The 26,351-nt window shown below is 45.7% G+C and overlaps 1 long non-coding RNA gene across 1 annotated transcript in view; it reads right to left on the bottom strand.

Annotated features, from left to right (window-relative positions):
• LOC108175821 (uncharacterized) overlaps positions 1–26,351 on the bottom strand; it is a 193,388-nt gene that overhangs the window by 163,598 nt on the left and 3,439 nt on the right. Inside the window, exon 3 of the long non-coding RNA XR_016223615.1 lies at positions 13,331–13,362. This is a non-coding gene — a long non-coding RNA (uncharacterized LOC108175821). The remainder of the gene's footprint in view (positions 1–13,330; positions 13,363–26,351) is intronic.

Below are 26,351 nucleotides of genomic sequence, written 5' to 3' on the forward strand. Positions count from 1 at the left end.
GGATTGGCAATAAATGAACATGTTGCTTTGCCTACAACTGAGTCCTTCTCCCACTAATGGTTGCTTTTAATTAAGTTCAGAAGCTCATAGGAGAGATGACATATTCAAATACAATAAACAGATATTGACTCCTGAGTAGTAGTGACCTTGGGAAACATCAAGACAACAGTAGCAGTTTATTTGGCTTCTAAACATGCAGGAGTCATCCCAGGACTCTTACTGAAATACAGCAACCGTGGTGGTATTGACCCCAAATAGTTCCCATGAATGAAGCTGCCTTGAGCTAGAAAGCTTAAGGCTCTGCTTCTCAGGTCTTTCAGGTTCTTCTCCTTGGCCTTAACCCTTGCCCCATGCCCATGTCCACCAATGCTCCCTGATGCACCAGTGTACTGACAGTCACCATATGTCCATCTAGTGCCCCTGGAGGATGCATGGGAGGAGCTTCCTGGTGACACGGAGGATAAAGAAACTCCAGAGTACACTGAGGTAAGGGCCCCCGCCTTCCTCTAAAACAGAAATGTTCCTTCCTTGGCTTCTTCCTTTCTCAACCAGATGAAGAGAAGAAAAATCTGACCATGGATAGGGTCCATGATACACCCTGTGCACGGTGAGGGCCACTGAGAGGGAGAGTTTATACCAACAGAGAGCTGACGCGGGACACAGGGACAAAATGACTGTCAGGACTGGACCACAGCAAGCTTTTCTCTGCAGCACTTCTCCTCTTTTGAAAGGAATTTTGTGACTTCCCACCACAGTGGACTGGAGAGACACGTCCCCCATGAAGAGCTCATGCCTGCTGGCCTGAGTGTGATCGCTCTGCTCACGTCTTTGGGTTCCCTCCATAGGACCACTCTTTCACACGGGGTTTCCCAGTGTCACCAAGGGCATTAAAGACAGGTGCAAAGGGACACAGAGTGTTCAGACCCTCATGGTGCCATTTTCTAATTACAGGTGATCTCAATACGAACAGCAAGTGGTATGTATTCGGGAATCACTTACTCCCTGTAGTATGAATAGTCCAGATGACAGCACAGATGGGACTATCTTGGGGGCTTTAGTGTGAAAGGCCACCTGATGCCCAATTCCTGCTATAACAGAGGACTAGGAGTGCGCTGGTGGGAAATTAACTTCCTCATAAAGGGTAATGATCATTTTCTGGGGTCCCTGGAAGACACTGGCTTGTGCATGGGGGTGGGCTTTATCTATGTGGGTTCCCATGTGTTACAGTTCTGAGTGTACAAGTTTGGCAGTTTGTGTGTATTACCCTAGTTATGTTCCTCTGAAGCCACTATCAGTTCTCTATAAAAAAAATCACAGAGGTGTTGCTGTATGGTTACAGGAATATGTATATAAAAAAGTGGGGGGTTTCAGATGCAGGCTGGAGGCACCGTATTTCAGTGCACTAGGGAAAGTGAGACGTTGAGAGGTGGTGCCGTCAGCTCCTCTCCCTCCCTGGAAGGCTTGAAGCTGTGGTCAATGTCTGCCTGAAGGTCAGGTCCACAGAGCCCAGGAAGGGGCTGAGAGCACAGAGAAGGGGCAGGGTCATGCTGAGCAATGCAGGGGCAGAACGGGTGAGACTCTCTGTGAACACTTACTGTGTTTGTGTCTCTCAAGATTGGGTCTTGCAGAGCGTTTCGGACTATACCAGTGACAATGAAGCCTCTTCAGGTAGGAGCAACACCCACAAAGACCAGAGGGTCAAATTAGGGCAATGCTTGGGTTATCCACTGCTTTGGACTCTGTGAGGACATAGGAACTCAGGAGGAAAAAAGACATTGTATGTAGACATCTGATTTGTTCTTTTTTATATTAATTATAGAGTAGGAAGAGGTTTTATGCCCATGGGATTGGAGCAATAGAAATTTTTAACTATCACTTCTTGCTTTATTATTTAAAACTTTACATTTTCTTTAATACCGACCACCCCCAGCTTTTCCATTGCAAAGATCAAATCCACTGCATTGTGACAGGACAGCACTACCTTCGAATTGAACACAAGAGATGTCTGGGTTTTGCACTGACCATTGTCTTCGTCCATTTCTGGACACAACGTAATACCTGAGACTCTGTAATTAATCAGGAACAGAAATTTCTTTCTTACAAGGTTGAAGGTCAAAGAGCAAGGTGCTGCCATTGTGTCTCAGTAAGGGCTCCTTGCTTCATCCTCAGCTCAGGGCAGAAGGAAGAAGAGCACCCCCACACACACACACAACCAGGGTCACTTGAGTTAAAGAATACTTGCTCTGGGCTGACTGGGGAGGCCCTAGCATCTTAGAGTTGTGAGGGCCAAGCATTACTCTGGGTTCATCTTGGCTTCTACATCTCATCCAAGTCTAGTGTTTGGAGTAGACTGTGTGACAGGCCATTATCCAAATCCTACTGGAGACACTGCATAGCTGTACAGGCTGCCCAGAGGATGTGTGTTAGGGGATCCTGGGCTGAACACACATGCGGTCCTGCTGACCTCATTGGCTGGAATGCACTGGGCTCAGTGGAGGGCCTCTGGGCAGCAGGACTGGGCATCACTGTTCCCCTCAGATGCACTGCTTCAAACACAGCCTGTTCCCCCTCCAGTCATGCCTAGCACGTTCCCTGTCCTCAGGCCTGCCAATGTCCTACTTCCCAGTCCTCCCCCTGCTCAGTGAAAACCCTAGCAAGTCCCATTTGTTGATATGGCCAAGAATACACCTGCTGTGGACACCCTGTTGCCTCCTTGGCTGACTACCAGAATTTGAACAAATTAAATTTCCTCTCCTCTTTGGGTCATCTTTTCAAGTGGATCAGGAAACATGGGATTCTTGTGATGATTAAATATTTCCAAACTCCATGAGGTAACCCCAGACATATGGGGTTGGTCCTCATTACTTTCCCAAGGCCCAACAAGCGTCCATGACACTTGTTTCCCACCTAAGAAGTGATCTATAGATATATTGCTGTGCGTGGCAATATGTTTTTTAAAGATTTATTTACTTACTTGAAAGGCAGAATTATAGACAGAGAGGGAAAAACAGAGTGAAATCTTCTATCCACTGGCTCAGTCCCCATAGAACCTCAATGAGCAGGTTGGGCCAGGCCGAATCAGGAGTCCAAAACTCCATCAGAGTCTCCCAAACAGCTGGCAGGGCCCAAGCACGAAACATCCTACACTGCTTTCTGAGGCACTTTAGCAGGGAGCTGGATCAGAAGTGGAGGAGCAGGGACACCAACCAGGGATCCCATGGAGGGGTCCCCACAGGTGGCGCTTGAACCTGCTGCACCACAATGCCAGCCCCAGGTGGCAGTATGTCTTTATCTTGGCCTCCAGAGCTCCCATATCAGACAATAATGTGATTGGTAGAAGATGACAAGGACAAAGGAAATGGACAAGAGTTATGAGACAAAATAGAGGAAGGGAAACACGAGGGATGGAAAACAATGAGTTCCATACATCGACCCCGTGGCTACCTATGGAGGAACAAGGTGACACTTCTTAGGCACAGTGATGGGAATCTGAGGGCTGGAAGAAGAAGTCAGAGTTCAGATCCTCTCACTCATTACAGAGGTGAAGCCATCTAGGCCTGGGATAGGGTATAGACATGGGGTCCAAGGTTGGCCTACATCATCCAACCAGCAGCAGGGATCCGAGTCCTCACCTCAAGTCTAACGCTCCCCTTTCCTTCTCTCTGCTCTGGTGCACACGGAAGGCAACCTGGCAGAATCTGAAAGTTATCTTGGCAGCGGCGATCTAGGGGTGAGTGATTCCTCTTTTATTTTTTCTGATTCTCTTGCTTTCTTGCTCACAAGCCCCTGGTCCTGCTTCTCCCGTGTTCCCTCCTCACCACAATGGATGATTCGCATCCTGAAGGACCTGGTGGCATCCAGGCAGTGGAGGTCCTTGCACTGTGGATGCTGATCCAGTCTCTCTGCAGCCCTCCCCTCTCCCTTCATCAGCCCTGCCCTCTCTCCTCACCCCCGGACTGCACTATGAAACGGTGCTGAGCAACCCGACTGCCCACACAGGGAACTCAGCCGGGGACAGGCAGGCAGGGTCCCAGTGTCTAAGGAGGGAGGACTCCAGGGAAGTCTGACTCTGGCCTCCATGTCCCCCAGGACAGGGCTTTTCCTTAACGCCTGTTTCAGGAAACATACTTGTCTCCTTCCAGCTGTCCACATGTTCCCTTGACGTTAACTACCCTGAAAGTCTACAGGACATGGAGGACCTCGATCAAGATCAGGAAATGTGAGTTTGGAGCAGGTAGACGGGGTCAGGGAAGTAAGGGCACATGGACTCCATTGCTTCACATTCTTTTGACACCTCAGGGAAGCCAACAAACTGGAGCCCAGAGGTGGAGAGGCTGCCATCGAGCCTGACCTGGAGAGTGATGAATGGATGTTCAGGATCCACGCAGGTGAGTGAAAGATGCACCCTGAGGTGGTCCCAGGGACACATCCCCATTCCATGGCTCCCAGGCTGAGCCCCCAGTAGCTGCTTTCATCTGAAGGAAAGGCTGGAGGTGCTAACAAGATTGGCATGCAAATGACTTCGGAGGGGGATGTTAGTTGTGTTGTTTCTGGGGAGAGCCCCCAGAGCTGTTGAACATCTCCCACTACAGGGTGCATCCCCACCTGCCCAACCCAAAGTCAACAGGCAGTTTCACAGGTGTGGGGAGACACTGTGGGTCGTCCCTGACCTCTTCAAACTCAGGACAATTAGGAAGAGGGTGAGACAGAGAGAGGTGCCTTTGGGTGTCTTTTCACACCAGGAAAAGAGCCCACTGCACTCACCTTTGTATCCTTGTGGGTACCCAGCCCATCCTGACACCAAATAGGAGCCAGTACAGAACACAAGAGCTCCAGGCCTTTTGGGGACCTCAGCCTCCTTTCTTAGAGCCTTTTTTATATGTTGATTGCTTTATTTTTCTGGGTGTAAAATTTCCTATGTACCTGTCAAATTCAAACATTTGGGCCAGTGCCATGGCTCACTAGGCTAATCCTCCGCCTTGCAGCACCGGCACACCAGGTTCTAGTCCCAGTCGGAGCGCCTGATTCTGTCCCGGTTGCTCCTCTACCAGTCTAGCTCTCTGCTGTGGCCCAGGAGTGCAGTGGAGGATGGCCCAGGTCCTTGGGCCCTGCACCCGCATGGGGGAGACCAGGAGGAAGAACCTGGCTCCTGGCTTCAGATATGTGCCGTGCGCCAGCCGTAGCACACCGGCCACAGCGGCCATTGAGGGGTGAACCAACGGAAAAGGAAGACCTTTCTCTCTGCCCCTTTCTCTCTGCCTGTCAAAAAAAAAACTAAAAAACAAATTCAAACACTTGCCAGCAATTCAAGGCAAAGCTCACTTTGAAGAGTAGCAGGAGCAGGGCCCCAAGCCCCTCTGTTCTTCTCATTTGTGCTCTAATTTATACTTCAATTACAAATACACATTGGCTGTATGTCTTCAAAAGAAAGTCTTCCATCACATGTTCCACGCCAAAATATACTAAAGCAATAATGGTGGGGTTTTAATGCCACAGAATGATTCTTTGCCAATAAAATCTCTGAGATGACTTTTACAGGGAGGATAGAAAGAACTTCCACAAGATTAGGGAAGGAAACCAAAGGGCTCTGTGCAGTTGTCCATAATTAACATGCAGCTCACAGGCCCCAGACCTGTGGGGTAAGGACTGAGTGGGCAAGGTCAGGACTCCCATTCTGTGTCATCAGACCTCCTGCTCCTCACAAGACCCAGGGGTGTGGGCCTTGGATTTGTAATCCCAGGGGCCAAGAGACCTCCCCCTTCCTGTGCATCAGGTTCATTGCCAAAGTAGCCAGTCCCATGAAGGCTGCCCAGGTGAGTGCCTAGGGGAATTCACAATTGTAGGACATCCACACCCCATCCAGATGGGCCTCAGTGCCCCATGGCCCTGACTGCTGTGGAGTTCAGGACCTACGGTTACCTCCCAGGGCACAGGAGCCTTCTGAGAGCTGCACACCCACCCCACTGTCCCCACCCCAGCCTCATCCCTGTCCTCCCCACTGACCCCTGCTCCTGTGTCTTTCTTGCAGACATCTTTAGCTGCTCAGAAGTCTGCAGTGTGGAGTCCTGGCAATCAGAGGAGCTGGAGTTTCCCACACCATCGGAAACTTGAACTACACAGGAGACACAACATCAGCCACATCCCTCCTCACCAGTCCTCTGCGAGCTTTATATTAAATTCTTTCACCTAGTACTAGTTGATCTTCACATGCTTTTCTGTAAAATAAATACATCATAAGAAAACACCTTTAGCAAAGGCAGAACTTAATCAGACAGCAGTCACCCTAGGGAGTACCTCCATCATCACTCCCTCGAGAGGAATCTCATTTGGTCTTCACTGAACAAAGTCACTGCCAGGTTGGCTGTTAAAATCTGTCCTTACAGTAATGACTTTCTAGGGTTTTTGTCTCACGTCTGTTCCTTCCTCTGGAAGGGATCATGGGGTCCATCTCACCCAAGATCTCTCACAAAGACTTGGATGCCAATGTTATTTTTCACCTAATGGCAGCTTGGATGGTACAAAGTGCTTGGCTCTTCTTGAGCATCTTAAATATTGTCTTCTTTTTCCTCCCAACCCAGACCAGCTGGATCATTTTCATTCCCTTCTATGTTACTCATCCCTGTATTCTAGATCTCTGAATATTTTTCATATAATTCCCAGATTTTACTAGGCTATAAATGGCTTCACTCACTCAAAGTATGACCCAGTTTTCTGTGAAGGAGGAGTTTGAGAGCATATTGTCATTTCCGGAAACAGTCTGAATTATAATTATTAGCTTTAGATCCTTGCATTGGTTTTTCCTCTTCCAGCAATCTCATTCATACACATGCAGGTATTCAACTTCTGGTATTCCTCTCTCATCTTCTGAAATATTTGGTCAAGCTCCTATTCTGTATATTTCCTCTCTCACCTTCTGTTTCCTGAAAGGCACAGATCTGTTTGTGTTTCTTCTGGTTTGCATTTCATGGGTGATGTTAGTTTTTCCTGTTTTCCTCCTTCTTTCCTGAGTGTGCCCATTCATTTCTGAGCTTCCCTGATTCTTAGTATCCTGTCCTTCCATGCTTGGTATCATTGTCTCAACCATGTCTCCCTCATCCTGAAAACTACCCCGCCGAGAACACAAATTACACAAAGATGGAAGTATTTTCATTATCAGAGAGTACTTTCTCTCTCTTTATTACTGATTCCTCCCTCTAGTACTTTTATATGGGGACAGGCATATTGCCACCAAGATTCTGGTTTTGTTCCTTTTAATAGAAAATTTGGTTTTGGGAATTCTGCATGAGCAATAGGATTCAGAAAGACTTGTCTTACTTCACATAGCTTCTCTCAGTTGCTTTTGTGCAATGCTGAAAAACATGACACCTGATTTCTTGGCTCTGCAATTTACCATTATTCCATATGATATTCGCCTCTGAAAACCCCTTTTTCAACTTTACTGGATTATTGCTACTCCATAGGAAGGCCTGTTATATAAGGAAACAATGGCCCCCAACTTTGCAAATCTAGATTTATAAAATCCCTTTCTATGAAGAGTCAGTATCAGAATCTCTGAGATTATGCAGTTACTTTCTATGATGTCTACAAAATTCTTTTCTCTGAGTGACTGGTTAGCCTGTCTTTATCAGTCACCATTTCATTCATAGGATCATTAAGTTTTAGTTTCTTTTGGTTTCTTTGAATCACAAAATTTAGGAGCTTTTTTTATTTATATTTGTGGCATTTGAGTTTAGAATTAGTAATTTTCACTTTACTTTTACATCAGTCTTATTTCAGAAAAATTTGGTTTCAGTTACCAAAATGTTTTTTAGTTAGTTAGTTTTAGTGAGTGCTATGCATTTTGAATCCCTTAGACTATCAAACAGGTACATGCAAGATCAGGTTCACCTAGGTCCACAACTCCAGCAGAAATGAGTTTTGCCAAGTTCAAGCATAAACAGCTGGCTTACCACAATTCCTTGTGTTTGACACAGAATGGCCAAGGATCATCCTTACTGATTTGCCCTTGTTGTCCTTAAATGCACTACCTTGGAAATAAACTCTCTAAGCAAAAGTACTCTTTGAATTTTCTTTGCTGATATATAAAAATTAATGTACAGGAAAAAACTGTCATCCATATAATGTCATGAATCCAATTCCTGAGCAATTAAAGATTTACACACACACATACACACACACTACAGGATGGGTGGCTTGGAAAACAAAATGATGATCTTATACTCACAAACCAGGAGTTCATGAATGAACTCTGGCTCCCTGGAGCCTGGGGATGTTCTACTGCTCACTGTCCAGGGACACCCATTGGTGGAATGGCTGAGCCAGGTACACAGCTGCATCTTTCTTTTTCAAGATTTATTTATTTATTTGAAAGGCAGAGACAGAGAGAGAGAGAGAGAGAGAGAGAGAGAGAGATCCTCCATCTACTGGTGGTTCACTCTCCAAATGGCCATAACAGCTGGGATTGGGTCAGGCCAAAGGCAGAAGCCAGGAGCTTCATCTGAATCTCCCACGTGGGTGCAGGGGCCCAGGCACTTGGGCCATCTTCCACTGCTTTTCCAAGTGCATTAGCAAGGTGCTGGGTGGGAGGTGGAGCAGCCGGTCATAAACTGGTGGCCATATGGGATACCGGCATTGCAAGTGGCAGGATAACCTGCTGTGCCACAACACTGACCCCCACAGCTGCATCTTAGCCCTGCCCCCCACACACAAACACATACACATGGCATCGCTTGTTAGCAAAAGACAAGATTAATATCATACAAGCTCTTCAAGCCTCTGATACCCTACAAGCATGCACAGGTGATCTCTCCCCAAACCGTCCAGGCACCGGTTGGCAGGATTCATGGATGGCATGGTGTGCACCTGTGACTTCAGAAACATAGGCATGGCATGCAGAGGAGGCACTGGGCTGGCCTCCTGATGCACTTGTGCATGGTGCAGATAGTTCAGAGGCAGCAAGTCTAAAAGGGATAACAGTGGGTGGAACAGGAGCTACAGCCTCAGACACAGTGAGCAGGAGGCCAGAGAAGTAACTTCCTGGAAACCACTCCTGTTAAGCCTCTCATGTGCTTGGTGTGGGGAGCAACTCGGACTAGACTAAGTTACTGGAATTAAGACTTATTCTATGCATCTGCTCTCCCACGATATGGCGCTGGGAGAGGAGAAAACAGCTTCTACACAGCTGCCTCCAGTTCAGCCAATAAACTGTAGGACTTGCTCCTGATTGGAGAGCAGCGTACTCGGTGTGTGGGCAGCCGAGTTAGGATTGGCGGAGGAGGACTATAAAGGAGGAGAGAGACGGCATGCACCAGGAACATCTAAGGGGAACATCTAAGGGGAACACCTGTGCAGCCCCCAGAGAGCCGGCCGGCGGTGTGCCGCTCCCCCGTGGAAGTGGGGAATGTGGCAGGGGGAACCGCCCTTCCACGGAGGTGGAAGGGTCGGTAGCCAACCCGGGAAGAACCAGCAGCAAACCCGGGGAGGGCCGAGCAGACGAAAGAACAGTGCAGGGTCCTGTGTCGTTCCTCCACGAAGAGGGGGAGCGACATAATGGTGCCGTGACTCGGATATGAAGCCTAGGCAGGGTTTAGTGTCATTCCTCCATGAAGAGGGGGAGCGACACTTGGAGGGGCATTACAGACCTGTGGCTGGTTTACTGGCTATTCGAATGGGACATGTGGGAGACAACAAACCCCCACACCAGAGGCTGAGGATAAAGCATGAAAAACCAGGTAGGAGCACAAGAATGGGTCTAATAAAGGACCTTCTGCTGGTGAGTGGGTTATCTCCCTTGTTGGAGGGCACAGGGATGTGAGCTGTCTATGCATCATCTAAGATCAGGAGATAGGGACAGAGTGAGCATCTAGATCAGCCATGAGTCCCCGGATCTCATGTCAACGAGATTTCCGGACGACTCCTGGTTCATTAATGGGAATTTGAGTGCTGCAAGGGATATGTAGCAAAAGTAACCTTTTGGGGCACATTCCTCCCTTGATGTATTTAAGGAAATGTGTGAAAGTACTGAATGAATGTTTAAAGACACATATATAACTTTATAAATACCTCTATGCTTTGAAAAATAATATTGTGGGGCTGCACTATGGTATAGTGGGTAAAGTTGCTGCCTGCAGTGCCGGCATCCCATAAGGGTGCCAGTTCAAGTCCCAGCTGCTCCACTTTTTAAATATATTTATTTATTTGAAAGGCAGAGTTTCAGAGAGGCATAGGCATAGGTATAGGCATAGGCAAAGAGAGAAAGAGAGAGAGTGAGAGTGAGAGAGAGAGAGAATCTTCCATCTTGGGCCATCTTCCATTGTTTTCCCAGGCCATAGTAGGAAGCTGGATCGGAAGTGAAGCAGCCAGGTCTTGAACTGGCACCTATATGGGATGCAGGTACTATAAGAGGTGACTTTAGGCCGGCGCCGCGGCTCACTAGGCTAATCCTCCGCCTAGCGGCGCCAGCACACCGAGTTCTAGTCCCGGTCGGGGCGCCGGATTCTGTCCCGGTTGCCCCTCTTCCAGGCCAGCCCTCTGCTGTGGCCAGGGAGTGCAGTGGAGGATGGCCCAGGTGCTTGGGCCCTGCACCCCATGGGAGACCAGGAAAAGCACCTGGCTCCTGGCTCCTGCCATCGGATCAGCGCGGTGCACCGGCCGCAGCGCGCCGTCCGCGGCGGCCATTGGAGGGTGAACCAACGGCAAAAGGAAGACCTTTCTCTCTGTCTCTCTCTCTCACTGTCCACTCTGCCTGTCAAAAAATTAAAAAAAAAAAAAAAAAAAAAAAAAAAAAAAAAAAGAGGTGACTTTAACCACTATGCCACAGCATTAGCCCCTGCTCCACTTCTGATGTAGCTCCCTGTTAATGTGCCTGGGAAAGCAGCAGACAATGTCCCAAGTGCTTGGGCTCCTACACCCTCGTGGAAGACCTGGATGAAACTCCTGGCTCCTGGCTTCTACCTGGTCCAGCCCCGGCTGTTGCAGCCACCATGGGAGTGAAACGGTGGATGAAGATTTCTCTCTCTCTTTCTCTCTCACTCTCTCTCTCTCTCTATCTCTCTCTCCTCTCTCTAGTGCTGCCTTTCAAATAAACAAATCTTTTTTTAAAAAAGAAAAAGAAAGTTGTTTTTTACTTGTAAAGCTGCATCCTTCCTTCTGGGATGCTTCCCTCTCAAAGGAAGGAGGAAGTCAGGACAACCTTTAATTTACAAATGTGCACACCACAAATACATAAAACATGTATCCTAGAAATAAATACAGATAGAAACCAATCTGTAACATCCACATACCTGACGTTCACAACACATTGGGCTTACAAAACTAATATACACAGCCCCAAAGAGCTCATACAGAATTGGACACACACACTCAAGCTCTTCACAGAGGGGCCACTGAGCCCTCCTCTTCTGTGCTGGAAAGCATGGGGGTCAGAAACACCCAGAGAGATCCTTGCTGATAGTTCCATTGACCATGGGATGACACCAATCACCATGGACGTGTCAGTGCATCAGCCCTGAAACCAGGGACCTCAACATCAGTGGATTGTTGGCCACTCTTTTCCAGAAAGAAAACTCACATTTTGAAAACTTGTGGCACTTAAAGACTCCCGGGTCAACAAGGGTAGGTGAAGCCTGGCCTCTCCCCCTAATCTGTGTTTCTGGGGAGGTTACCTTGTAGGTAGTAAACCTAGACACCAGGTCAGATGGCATGAGGCTGGAGGGATGGTCCTGTCACAGTGCAACCAAAATGGGGTTGTTTGGGGACTTCTCAGAGACCAGGAAATGGCACAGGCCTGAAGGCTACACACTCTGGGAAAGCCAGCTCTGGCCAAAGCAGCATGTCCTAGAGATACTGCCCAGGAGAACTGCAGGGCCAGCTCACTGACTCTCTTGGAAACACCTGGAGTCCACATGCTGTACGCCTCCCACACCTGAGGCGCTCAGGACCCATGGCTGGTTACCACCCTTTACTGACAACACCCCCATGTGAAAGATACCCCTCACCAGGTCACAGGCTGGATGTCTGGTCTGAAAGCCAAGGTGGATGCATAAGGAGACTGTCTATTTTAGGACCCACTAATCCTAGGCCAAGACACTTGGAAAAACTGTTGGATGTGTGTGCACATAGATGTTGCCCATGGACATAGCCAGAAGTCAGGAGCAAGGCCATGGGTCATCCCCAGTCCCCAGGCCATTAATCTTTCCAGAAGTCCCTTGCTTCTACATTGACAGGTGGAAACCCATATCGTATCCACAACAAAAGTTAAAACTCTTAGACAAATACGCATTACACACACATCTGTAAATGTGTGCATGTACTGAACAAACTGCGGAGGAAGTGTACATAACTGTGTATGTACTCCTATTGGTCTACAGAACAGACAGTGGTTCCTTTAACTGTGGAGCTATATGGGATAATCTGACACTGCAGAAGGGAGGAATGTACTATGGCCATTATTTCTAGAGCTGTATATACTCAAAAATACATGCAAACATATGTTTCCAAAGTAAGTAACAGAGAAATAAATCCATGAGTATTATATCCATGATTCTATAACAAGACAATGTACATATACAAATAACTACACACACAACACTGGGGAGCACACACAATCTGACACACTTAGATACACGTATAGTCTATATAATCTAATTGTCCAGGCATTGGGCCCTCCACGTCTCACTGGCAAGCTTGGGGTATAACACACCTGGAGGCCCTTCACTGCCCATTCCAGGGCCCCTTAGTGCACACCAATCACCAGGGCCTTTCCACCAAAACAGCCATGATAACAGGGATCTGAATCTTAGTGGAAAGATGGCCACTCTTTCCACCAAAAGAAAAACACATCCTGTGAATCAGCCACAAGTCTGAGAAACTCAGATACCAACAGAACTGAAGCTAGCCCTCTCTGTGGAGAATTTTCTCACACAGAGAGCTATGTTCTGAGGCTGACTTGGAGGTAGTCCATGAAGACCTGAGTTCTGGTGACATAAGGCTGGTGGCACAAGTCTGCCATGTGAGAGTGCCCTGAGGATAACGTGGGACTTCCGAGGGTCTCCTTGGATGTTGATGGCCCCCACACTCTCGTACAGGAAGGGAGATGGTCAGCCAAGGGCTCCTATGACCTCAACCCAGCCAGGGTTGCACATTTCTGGCCCATGATTGGCAGGTTCTGTTCTGTATGGTATTCATAACTAAAATAGTGCTCTTATAGAAATCCTGGCCTGTATACACTTATGAAAATGTACATAGACATTGAACAAACTCTTAAAGATATATACTTAACTGTCTGACTACTTGTACCACTCTATAAACATACAGAAAATGGTTCCTTTACCTGTATTCTTGCAACCAGGATGCTTCAACTCCCTAGGAGAAAAGAATACATTAACAACATTATTTCTACAAACACAAATACATACAAACATGTACATCACAGGAATAAGTAAAGCATAAAAACACCTGATCCCACATGTATGAGAGTATAACAAGAAAGTGTACATATACAAATAAGTTAGATACACAGCAAAGCACACACAACCACACACATACACACATTTACTTCCTTTGTCTAAAGGCCATTTGGGCCTCCCCTCCAGTATTGGCAATATTGAGTGCGTACACACCCAGGAAATCCCTTCACTGCCATGTCCATGGGTCCATGGCAACACCAATCACCAGGGACATGTCACTGAACTACCTATGGCAACAGGTAGCTCATTAGGGAGCTGAACGCTCTTTCCAAAGATGTTCACTAGAAGGAAAACCCATCTTTTGGTTAAGTCAGAGCTTAGACTCTCAGCTGCCAATGGGTCTGGCAGAAGCTGACCTCTAACCTAAGAACATTCCCTCACACTGTGCTCTCAGTTCACCACGCAGACAGTACACATACATGGCATCAGGCTGGATGGACAACCCTACCAGGAATGGACTTCAAGGAGGATGTTTGGGGACTTACAGAAGCCAGGCCCAGACCCTGAACACTATGCCCTATTACAGAGCTGGCTCTACCTATAACTCCCTTGTCCTAGAGGCCAATGTAGCTACCTAGAGGACGGGCTCACTGACTCATTGAGAAACAACTAGAAACCATGTGTCTTAGGCCTCCCACATTGAAAACCCAGGACTCTCAGCACCAGTGTGATCCTGGCATTCCCGATTGGAGAAGGGCTTTCAGGAATAAAACAAAGCCTAGAGGACAAAAGGGAAATGACAAATGACCCTGACCACTTGAAGTTTAAACATAACACAGAAGCAGCGTGAAAACAGCCAACGCTATGGGGATCATCTGTGCGAATGCACATACGCAAAGGATGCTGCCTGCCCATTAAGTGGTGCCCTAGAAACATGTGTAATTTCTGGGTTTCTTTAAAGAAATGTTTAAAAGATACTGGTTTCACCTGAACATAACCCTACCTTTCAACCCAGCCCATCCCACTCCTTGGACTTTACCCAAAGGAATTTAAATTGGCAAACAAAAAAGTGGTCTGCACCCTAATGTTTATTGCAGCTCAATTCACAATAGCTAAGACCTGGAACCAACCTAAATGCCCATCAACGGTAGACTGGATAAAGGAATTATGGGATATGTACTCTTTAGAATACTATACCGCAGTAAAAAAAAAAAAAAAAAACAATGAAATCCAGTTATTTGCAACAAAATGGAGGAATCTGGAACACATCATGCTGAGTGAAATAATCCAGTCCCAAAGGGACAAATATCATATGTTCTGCCTGATCGGTGACAACTAACTGGGCACCAAAGGGGAAACCTGTTGAAGTGAAATGGACACTATGAAAAACGGTGACTTGATCAGCATAGCCCTGACTGTTAATGAACAACTTAATACGTTATCCCTCTTAGTATTTTTTTTTGTCTGTTCTACTTAATATGACTGGTTTAATTCTGTAATTAATACACAGTTATTCTTAAGTGTTGAAAATTAACTGAAATGTGATCCAGGTTTAACATAAGAGTGGGAATAAGAGAGGGAAGAAATGTATAATTTGGGACATGCTCAAGCTGACTTGCCCCAAATGGTAGAGTTAGAAACATACCAGGGGATTCCAATTCAGTCCCATCAAGGTGGCATGTACCAATGCCATCTCACTAGTCCAAGTGATCGATTTCTGTTCACAATTGATCATAATGATAGGACTAAGAGTCAAAGGGATCACATAAACAAGTCTAATGCCTGCTAATATTAACTGATAGAATAAATAAAGGGGAGAGTGATCCAACATGGAAAGCGAGATACTCAGCAGACTCATAGAATGGCACATGTCCTAAACAGCACTCTGGCCTCAGAATCAGCCCTAAAAGCATTCAGATCCAGCTGAAAAGCCCATGAGAGTATTTCAGGCATGGAAAGCCAAGACACTCTGGCAAAAAAAAAAAAAAAAAAGACTTAAATGAAAGATCTCTGTGAGTGAGATCCCAGTGGACAGAACAGGTCTTCAAAGAAGGAGGTACCTTTCTCTGAAGGGAGGAGAGAACCTCCACTTTGACTATGACCTTGTCTAAACAAGATAAGAGCCGGTGAACTCAAAAGGCTTCCATAGCCTTGGAAACTCATGACTGGAGCATAGGGAGATTACTGATGCCATAAACAGGAGTGTCAATTTGTAAAGTCAACACCAGGAGTCACTGTGCACTTACTCCTCATGTAGGATCTCTGTCCTTAATGTGCTGTACATTGAGATTTAATGCTATAACGAGTACTCAAACAGTATTTTTCACTTTGTGTTTCTATGTGGGTGCAAACTGTTGAAATCTTTACTTAATGTATACTAAACTGATCTTCTGTATATAAGAAAATTGAAAATGAATCTTGATATGAATGGAAGGGGAGAGAGAGTGGGAAAGGGGAGGGTTGCAGGTGGGAGGGAAGTCATTGTCGGGGGGAGCCAATGTAATCCATAGGCTGTACTTTGGAAATCTATATTCATTAAATAAAAGTTAAAAAAAAATAAAAGATACTGGTTTCAGCATTACCTACTGTAATGAGAAAATCTGCTCTCTCTTTCTTGATCTCTCTTGCCCTCTCCTCCAGCCTGTCAGGTTTCCCCCACCTGACGATAAACATTTTCCCTTACTCTGGTGTTTGGTGTGTTTTGTGGTGACCTTTCATTGGCTCCAAAACCTGGGGCCAGACTCTGCCCTCAACCTTGCTTTCCTCTCGGGGATGTGAGCTGCTTTGAGATCCTGGAATTCTGCCAACGACAAAACTCAACCCCGGACTTCCTTCACCTCTGAACACTCTGCAATCTCCATCCACACACCAGCCCTCCAAATTTCTGAGGTAATGAAGAACCAAAGTGACTCCATTTTAAAACAATAAAAAAAGCAGCCTCCATTTCCCATAGCAGACCCGGGTCCTTGTAAAAGCAGGCGTTCAGGCATTCCGGAGATATCAAAGCTTACCAGGGACAGCTAGCTCGGTAGACCAAGGACAGCACAGTAGAGATTGCTAAACAAAGTAACTCCCTGTACCCAGAGCTTCCATGCTGTATGTAACTCTTTTTTCCTGCTGATGTAGCCCCTTTTTCCTTTAAAAACTCTCCCAAACAAAGACCGGGGCCTCACTCCTTCCTCCGCTGTGCCGGTAGGTTGGATGGGGTCCCTGTCACGGCTTGTACTCCCGAATAAACCTTGCTTTTGCAGTTCGGTGTAATCGACTCTCTGGGGGTCTCTGTGGGGATCTAACGATCTGGGCACAACATATTTTTTGGTGCCCAACAGTAAGACGTGGCAGGTGGAGGATCCTCTTATTTAGACTCTATGGGTTATGGTTCTATGCAACTTTGCCCCAAAGTCCTGGTACCAGGCACCACATCTCCTACGGCCTCATGCCTCCATACTCTGTGTCCAGGCAATAGCATGTGTGGGTGACAACTCAACCCCGTTTCCCTTCTATGGGTTATGTCCAGGGCTCCAATGGGTGCATGGGTAATGACCCACCCTCTGTTCCCATATCCTCCCGTCAGATGGCTGTGATCTCAGGGATCCCCAATATCTGCCTGATTCTACAGGTCACCAGGAGAGCTTCTCCCCATGTTCTAGTTAATCCTCCTCTCGGTGGTCTCCTACCTTGACAACCAGTTCAAGATCTCTATCTGTGAACATTTGGAAAAGTGGAAGATTTCCTATGTCCAAGCTTTCTCCTGTCTCAGCTCTAAACCTCCTCTGGCTCAAGTTCTCGATTTCCTGGTCCCAGGAGTGAGCATTTCCTAGATGTATCTCTCCCAACCCACATGAAATAAAGATCAACACTACTGGCCCTGCAAACCAGCCAGCTTACCAGGTTAATTACTATTTCCAGACATATCTCCTTTTCCCTAACTGCCCCTTGCTCTGTCACCTATCAGATTTCCTCCTTAGGAATCTCTGGAGGGGTGTCCATCCACTCTCATGGATATTCTGCCCCATTAAGCCTAACACAATGAACAGTCTCCAGTGGACTTCTTGTCCATGGCACATCGGCCCCAGCCCACAGTCACCTTGGGACCTGTCTGCCAGCTGCCTGAACTTTTGTTTCAGAGGCAGTCCCGAGTGGCTGACTGTTGACTAGGGCATCGTTGGCCTAAGGTCTTCCTTGGGTAAAAAGAAAAGTAGACTCGCTGTCTCTACAGATTGGTGAGAGTCTCATTTTCATTTCCTTCTGTGCCGCTCATCCTTGAACTCTAGATGCATGAACACATTTTCTTTGAATTCACAGACTCTACAGACAAGGCCCTCAACTCTAGATGCATGAACACATTTTCTTTGAATTCACAGATTCTACAGACAAGGCCCTCTACCCACAAGAATTGAGCGACCTTTCTCCCAGTCTTGGTTGGGATCAGCTCCGCAGCCTCTCTGTCCTCAGTAGTGGTCTCAGGAGCAGCTTTCGGCCACAATGTTATCTCAACCAACCTACTGCAAACAACTCCAACAGTTACAAGAGGAGGTCACTAGGCCCATCGAGACCTCAGTTGATGCCATCTGAGGTCTCCAAAGCCATATTGCCTCACTAACCGATGTGGTACTATGGAATAGATGGACCTTAACTGTGTTGTTATTATATTAATCAATAAGGTCAGGCAAAACTACATCCATCAAACAGTCTTACAGAGTCCAGAGACTCCCCCCTCATTTCCTCTCCTCTATGAAATCCTCTCATTACTTAGTTAATGCCACTCTTATGACCACTGGCTGCTATCCTCACCCTGTCTTTTATACTACAGTGTCTGTTTACAGGAGGTGATAATGGAACGAACCAAAGCCTGCACCAGTCAGGTGGTAAACCCAATGCTGCTGCAGGGATATACTTGGCTCCCCACCCAGGAGATAGCAGCTTGAGGCATCACCCCATGCCAGCAGAGAGTAACTTGTTGTCCCATGTCAACAGAAAGTAGCTCTAAAGACAGATCATCATCCCTCCACCCCTCCTGGACTTTGGGGGCTGATGTGACCCCGTATAACACTTGCTTTAATTTTTTTTCACAGGCAGAGTGGACAGTGAGAGAGAGAAACAGAGAGAAAGGTCTTCCTTTGCCGTTGGTTCACCCTCCAATGGCCGCCGCGGCCGGCGCACTGCAGCCGGCGCACCGCGCTGATCCGATGGCAGGAGCCAGGAGCCAGGTGCTTTTGCTGGTCTCCCATGGGGTGCAGGGCCCAAGCACCTGGGCCATCCTCCACTGCACTCCCTGGCCACAGCAGAGAGCTGGCCTGGAAGAGGGGCAACCGGGACAGAATCCGGCGCCCCGACCGGGACTAGAACCCGGTGTGCCGGCACCACTAGGCGGAGGATTAGCCTAGTGAGCCGCAGCGCTGGCAACACTTGCTTTATTAAAAAAAAAAAAAAAGGTGGGGGGAATTTTAGTAAAATGGTGCAAATCTACTCCCTGGACACCATCCTCAGCTCTAGCCCCCACCACCACTGCTAGAAGCCAGATGACAAAATGGCCCAACCACAGGTGTCAGCTCCACCCCCACTCCAATAGGATTCGCTGCTATTTCCCAGCCCCCTGCAAAGTTTTAATAGGACACGCTTCCTGAACACGTGCTCTCTCTCTTCATGTCTCTCTCGACTTCTTTCTCTCGCTTACTCTCTTGCCCTCTCCCCTCTGCCTGTCAGGTTTCCCCCACATGACAATAAACCTTTTCCCTTAAAAAAATTAGAAAATCTGAGAGGTGGGGATTTCAGACATTCAGTGAGAGAGGGCACCTTAAATAAATTCCTGTACGTCCGTACACACAATACTACGGATCTGCAGTTCAACTTGTGTTTGAGTGAGGAAATCACGAGTGACAAAATAGTAAATGCAAAAAGCAAGTTACATAACTTCCCTGGTTGAAAAATGGTATGCACATTTATTTTTTAAAAAATCACATGTGGGGGCCAGCGCTGTGGCACACAGTGAGTTAAAGCCCTGGCCTGCAGTGCTGGTATCCTATATGGGCACTGGTTTGAGCCCCAGATATTCCACTTCTGATCCAGCTCCCTGCTAATGTGCCTGGGAAAGCAGTGGAAGATGGCCCAAGTCCTTGGGCCCCTGCACCCACATGGGAGACCCAGGAGAAGCTCCTGGCTCCTGGCTTCAGATCAACTCAGCTCCAACCACTGAGGTCATCAGGGGAATGAACCAGCGGATGGAAGAGATCTCTCGATCTCTCTCTCTCTCTCTCTCTAACTCCTTCAAATAAATAAAATAAATCTTTTTAAAAAATCATATATGGAGAAAGACACTAAGGTAACTGAAGCAATTTCAGAAAATGGGAATTAAGTGCCTTCCATGTCAACATTTTTCTATTAACTAATAAAACCCATGTAGTATTGTCAGAAGGAGTGACACATTGGTCAATGCAGAACAGACACTCAACCAAGTACGACCACACATTTCCACCTATATTCTGCACACATAACCACAAGCCCATACTGAGAATGGCATATCTCCAAAGTCACATAGGATGTGCAAGCCCACCACAATCCAAGACCCACTTTCAAAGAACTTGGACATGTGGTAAAACCCATCTTATTCCACTAGAAAGCATATGAAAATATAAACACTAAATGCTATCTAAGTCAAATCTTCACACTTGACTCAAATACACCCACACTGTCCACATTTACAATGCCCAGAGCCCCAGATACAACATTTCCTCAAGTAGATAATCTGCTTTGTATTATTACTCCCTTCATTTTCATTACTGCTGTTTTTTCTATAGAAGCTGGAGTGGGAACAGGATAGACAGTTTAGCCACCTGCAGACAATAATCTAGCACACACAGGAGCTTTAGTAGATTTACTATCTTTGCACTTCACCTGGCAGGTATCTCATCAATTTTTGGAGCCACCAATTTCATCATGATAGTTAATATTAAATCACTTACTACACCCCAACCATTTGTAGGATCACTATTATTTACAAATATAATCCTCCTGGGACCAGCATTGTGGCACAGCAGCTTAAAGCCCCAGCCTACAACACCAGCATCCCATATAGGCACCGGTTCGAGTCTCAGCTGCTCCACTTCCAATCCAGCTCTTTGCTAGAGCCTGAAGGCAGTGGAAGATGGCCCAGGTCTTGGAACTGTGCACCTGCACTGGAGACCTCGAAGAGGCTCCTGGCTCCTGGCTTCCGATCAGCACAGCTCTGGCCACTGCAGCCATCTGGGGAGTGAACCAGTGGATAGGGGACACTCTCTCTCTCTCTCTCTCTCTCTCTCTCTCTCTCTCTCTCTCTCTCTCTCTCCTTTAAAGTTTTATTTATTTGAGAGAGAAAGAATCCTCCTATTATCTCTTCCAGTACTAGAAACAAGAATTACAATACTATTAACAGACTGAAATCTAAACACCACTTCTTTTACCAAACAGGAAGAAGATCCCAGTTTTATACCAAAATCTATTCTTTGATTCTTTGATCACCCCAAAGGACCTGCAGTATTCTACCAGACTTTGGAATAATTCCACACATTGTAACCTAATATTCTGAGAAAAAAAAGGAAGCAATGGAGCATGGAGGAATAGTTTGAGCTATAATATCCACTAGTTTTTAGAGTTCATTATCTGAGCTCACCATATTATTTGTGGTAGGAATGTACAGTGACACATGAGCATATTTCATATTAGCCTCATGATCATTGCTTTTCCCACATAAGTGTTGCTATTTTAGCAGTAAAATGTTTAGTTTACTAGAACCCTCATATGGAGGTAATATCAAATGATCCCACCCATACAGTGAGCCTTGGGTTTTATCTTTCTATTTACTGTTAGATGCCCAAGGCATTGCTCTAGCCAACTCATTCCTAGACACCGTTCTTCATGACGCATACTGTGCCACACCACATTTCCACTGTGTCTTGTCTGTAGATCTGCATTCACAATCGCAGGAGGAGTCACATATTGACTTTTACTACTTTCAGCATATACACTTGAGTCTCCCTGAGTTACAATTTACTTAATTATATTTGTAGCATAAATCAATATTTTTCTTGCATAATTGGGCATACCATGACAATACTCCAACTTTCCTGATGAAATTTCAACAAGAAATACTGCATCATCAACGGGGTCATTTCTTTCTTTTCTTTTCTTTTCAACTATTGGGCAGAGTTAGACAGTGAGAGAGAGAGACAGAGAGAAAGGTCTTCCTTCCATTGGTTCACCCCCCAAATGGCCGCTATAGCCAGCGTGTTGTGCCGATCCGAAGCCAGAAGCCAGGTGCTTTTCCTGGTCTCCCACACGGGTGCAGGCGCCCAAGCACTTGAGCCATCCTCCACTGCCCTCCCAGGCCACAACAGAGAGCTGGACTGGAAGACGAGCAACTGGGACCAGAATCCGGCGCCCACATGGGATGCTGGCACCACAGGCGGAGGATTAACCAAGTGAGCCACGGCGCCAACCCCAGGGTCATTTATTTCATTAAGAGCTATTATAGTAATAATTTGTGTTATTTGAGAAGTTTTTGCCCCAGAACAAGAAGTCACAGTAATTTAACTGTCAGAAACCTCAAATGACTACACAGTGCTCACGAGCACATCACACACTTGAAGAGCCAGCTTATGTAAAATCCTAAATTAACAACAGAAGGAATCCTGCAGGGGTTGTGGCACAGAAGGCTAAGCCTCTGCCTGCTACACTGGCATCCCATATGGGTGTCAGTTCATGTCCTGGCTGCTCTTCTTTTGATCCAGCTCTCTGCTTCTGGTTTGGGAAAGCTGTAGAAGATGGCCCAAATGCTTCAGCCCTGCACCCTCATGGGAGACCCCAAGAAAGCTCCTGGCTCCTGGCTTCTGGCCAGCCCAGCTCCAGTTGTTGCAGCCATTTGGGGACTGAACCAACGGATGGAAGGCATTTCTCTGTCTCTGCCTCTGTCTATAACTCTGCCTCTCAAATAAATAAATAAAATCTTTAGAAAAAATAATTTAAAAAACAACAAAGGAAGGAATCGAACACCTTACAACCCTTCCTTGATAAAAATATAAGTAAAAATATTACATAACTTTGTTAAGGTTAATTTATAGATTGAAATCTTTCAGATCCTTATGGCATATCCACTTCAACTAGCATTCCAAGATGCTACATCATCCATTACAGAAGAACTACACCCTCATGACTCCACCCTACTAATCTTTTTTTTTGCAGGCAGAGTGGACAGTGAGAGAGAGAGACAGAGAGAATGGTCTTCCTTTGCCGTTGGTTCACCCTCCAATGGCCGCCACGGCCGGCGCACTGCGGCCAGCGCACCGCGCTGATCCAATGGCAGGAGCCAGGTGCTTATCCTGGTCTCCCATGGGGTGCAGGGCCCAAGCACTTGGGCCATCCTCCACTGCACTCCCTGGCCACAGCAGAGAGCTGGCCTGGAAGAGGGGCAACCGGGACAGAATCCAGCGCCCCGACCGGGATTAGAACCTGGTGTGCCAGCGCCGCGCCGGCCCACCCTACTAATCTTATTCTTAGCTAGCTCTTGAGTTCTTCACATTGTTTCACCTATGTTGACAACCAAAGATGCCCAAGAAGAAACAGTGTTGTCTTTTATTATTATTACTCAAATCTTAATTGCCCAGTCATAATTACAAATTCTATACATAGGATAGATGAAATTAACAGCTCTTAACCATAAAAGATACAGGACACCAACAATATTGAAGCTGTGAATATACAGATATGATGACTTAAACTCTGGCTCTTATATAATCCCATAGAAGATTTGAAACCAGGATACAGTGGATAACAGAGTCGTCATACCTATAGAAATGCCAATCCATACATTACTTTCATCTGAAGATGGCTTACACTCAGAAGTTGACACACCATTTGATCTAAAAACAAATCCCATCCCAAGGTGCTTGTGTGAAGCAACCTTCACATCTACTCCACTTGGTTTATATTATGACAATGCTCTGATGTGTGTGGGTCCAACCACATCTCCATGTCTTTGAACTAGCAACACTAAAACATTTTGAAAAATGACAAATATCTGTTATGTCATTATGAATCTAACTAGCATCTGTTTAATACTGAAAGCAAAAATATTTCTGTAATGAAATGCCACAATTAGACTCACCAATATAATTAATTAGCATGATCTCAATAAAATTAGCACTTTATTTCTCCAGCTAAAACTCACTAACTACACTTAACCCCCAAACCCACACCAAAATACACTGAATCACCAAGACGAAATGCCATGAGAAACAGAATGAAGGTGCGCTCACCTTTTTTCATTACCCCTACAATAGCAGGATTACGCACTGTAATTATCATCTCCCCTAATATTTTAATCCCATCTCCCAACTGCCTGGTCAACAATCAATTCATCTACCTTCAACAGTGATGGGTGCAACTCATTCTTAAACAAATAACCATTCACATCACTGAAAGAAGAACCTGGTCTCTAATACTAATCTCACTCGTTTTCTGTGATTCAACAAATCAGCTAGGACAGTTACCTTGTATGGCTCACACAGCCCAATTATCAGTTGTTAGGACTAGCTGTCACGCCTTGAGCAGAAGCAGTCATTACTGGCCTCTGCCATAAAACAAAAGCATCATTAGCCACTTCCTCCCTCAAGGTGCACCTGCCTCATTTATTCCTTTGATAGTAATTATTGAAACTATCAGCCTATTTATAGCTCTTCACATACTCATACATTTTATTGGCAGAGCCTCTTTAGTCTTGACATGCATCAGTTCTGCAACAGCTATAATCAGATTTATTCTAATTCTAGCTGTTCTTTAATTCACTGTAACCCAATCCAAGTGCCCATATTTCCACTCTCATGGTTAATGACCCACCAAACTCAGGCTATCATACAGTTAACCCCAGCCCCGACCATAAACAAAGGCATTGTCAGAGCTATTGCTTTAAGATTTTACTTATTTATTTATTTACTTACTTACTTACTTACTTATTTGAGAGGTAGAGTTACCAATGGAGAGAGGGAGGGACAGAGAGAAAGGTCTTCCCTCGGCTGGTTCACTCCTAAATGGCAATAGCCAGAACTCAGCCAATTCGAAACCAAGAGCTTCTTCTGGGTCTCCCACATGGGTGCAAGGGCCCAAGTGCTTAGACCATCTTCCACTGCTTTCCCAGGCCAGAAGCAAAGAGCTGGATTGGAAGTGGAGCAGCCAGGACATGAACTAGTACCCATATGTGATGCCAGCATTGCAGGTGGAGGCTTAGCCTGCTACACCACAAAACCCCTTGTCAGCTCTGTTTCTAACATACAGCTAATGATAGGTTTCCAGTTTAATTCTTTTACTCTATCATTCCTGGCCTAGGAACTAATACCAAGGATGATGATATAGTCTGAGAGCGTACAACTAGGGGCCAGGATCATGATATGAAATGATCTTTTTCATTCTATCAGGAGTTTTTTTCCTCTGCTGGATTCTTCTATCCATTCCATCCTTCATGGCTAGTCCTAAAGCAAAGGGGCTGCTACCTACCAACAGGCATCTGAGCCCTAAAGCTACTAGAATTGTGTCTAATAATCAGAATTATTAGTCTTGGGAGTATCAATTACCCAAGTTCACCATAGTTTCATAGAAGAAACCAAAAATATCATACAAATTCCACTAATCAATCAAACTTGGAGCTGGTTTTACAAGTCTACAAACTTCAGAATATTTGAACATATCCTTCACCATCTCTGAGGCTGTGGATAGTTCAACACTCTTCACAGCCACAGGATTGCACAGCCTATTTGTAATCATAAATCTTACTTTCTCACCTCATAACAATTAAAATTTCACTTGATATCAAACCAATCATTTTGGCATTGAAACTGATGCCTGACATAATTTGTGGACATAGTCTGATTATTCTTATGCATCTCTTTTAAAAAAAAGATTTATGTATTTATTTGAAAGTCAGAGTTACAGAGAGAGTGAGTGAGAGAGAGGTCTTCCATCCACTGGTTCACTCCCCAATTGGCTGCAATGGCTAGAGCTGCGCCAATCCAAAGCCAGGAGCCAGAACCTTCTTCCAGGTCTCCCATGTGGGTGCATGGGCCCAACAACTTGTGCTGTCTTCCACTGCCTTCCCAGGCCACAGCAGAGAGGCTGGATCAGAAGTGGAGCAGCCAGAACTTGAACCAGCGCCCATATGGGAATCCGGCACTGCAGGCAGTGGCCTTACCCGCTATGCCACAGCTCCGGCCCTGACACATCTCCCTTCACTTATGAGGATCATATTCTTTTAATGTTAACTACTGCTACTGGCTTCCAATGTATTATCTTCAGTTTTAACCTGGAAAAGAATAATCAACCTTACTCTCTCCCTGACAATCAATATATCTTTAGTGCTATTTCTTGGAACCACCGTAATCTGGTTGCTGTAATTAAATATCTACATAGAAAAATAAAGCCCATACAATATGTAGATTTGATCCTATAGCATCATCCCAACTACTACCCTCCATAAATTCTCTTTTAGCCATTACAGCCTTTGTATTCACCTTAGATATTACCATCTTACTTCTCCTGTCATGAGTACCCAAATAAAAAACCCAACACTTACACTTACCATAGCACTAATTATAATTTCCATTTTAGCCCTATGTCTAGCCTATGAATGAATTCAAAAAGGACTAGAATGAGTATAATCATTGAAATTTCAATCCATTAGGTTAAGGTATTCTATTATCACCAATATTCCTTTAAATCTGTATAAATATTTTAGCATATATTGCATCCTTACTAGGAATATTATCAGTATACTGATATATGGTCACTTCTGTGTTTTATAAGGCACAATATTATATGCATTCACTTTAGGAATCCTTGTAATCCTGAATGCTCATTTTATCATATCATGTATAATATTCATTGCCTACTAGTATTTGTAGCCTATGAAGCCACTGTGGGCCA

Source organism: Oryctolagus cuniculus, chromosome 17 (assembly GCF_051225735.1).
Source record: "Oryctolagus cuniculus isolate XC-2025 breed Fujian yellow rabbit chromosome 17, ASM5122573v1, whole genome shotgun sequence".
Taxonomy (NCBI): domain Eukaryota; kingdom Metazoa; phylum Chordata; class Mammalia; order Lagomorpha; family Leporidae; genus Oryctolagus; species Oryctolagus cuniculus.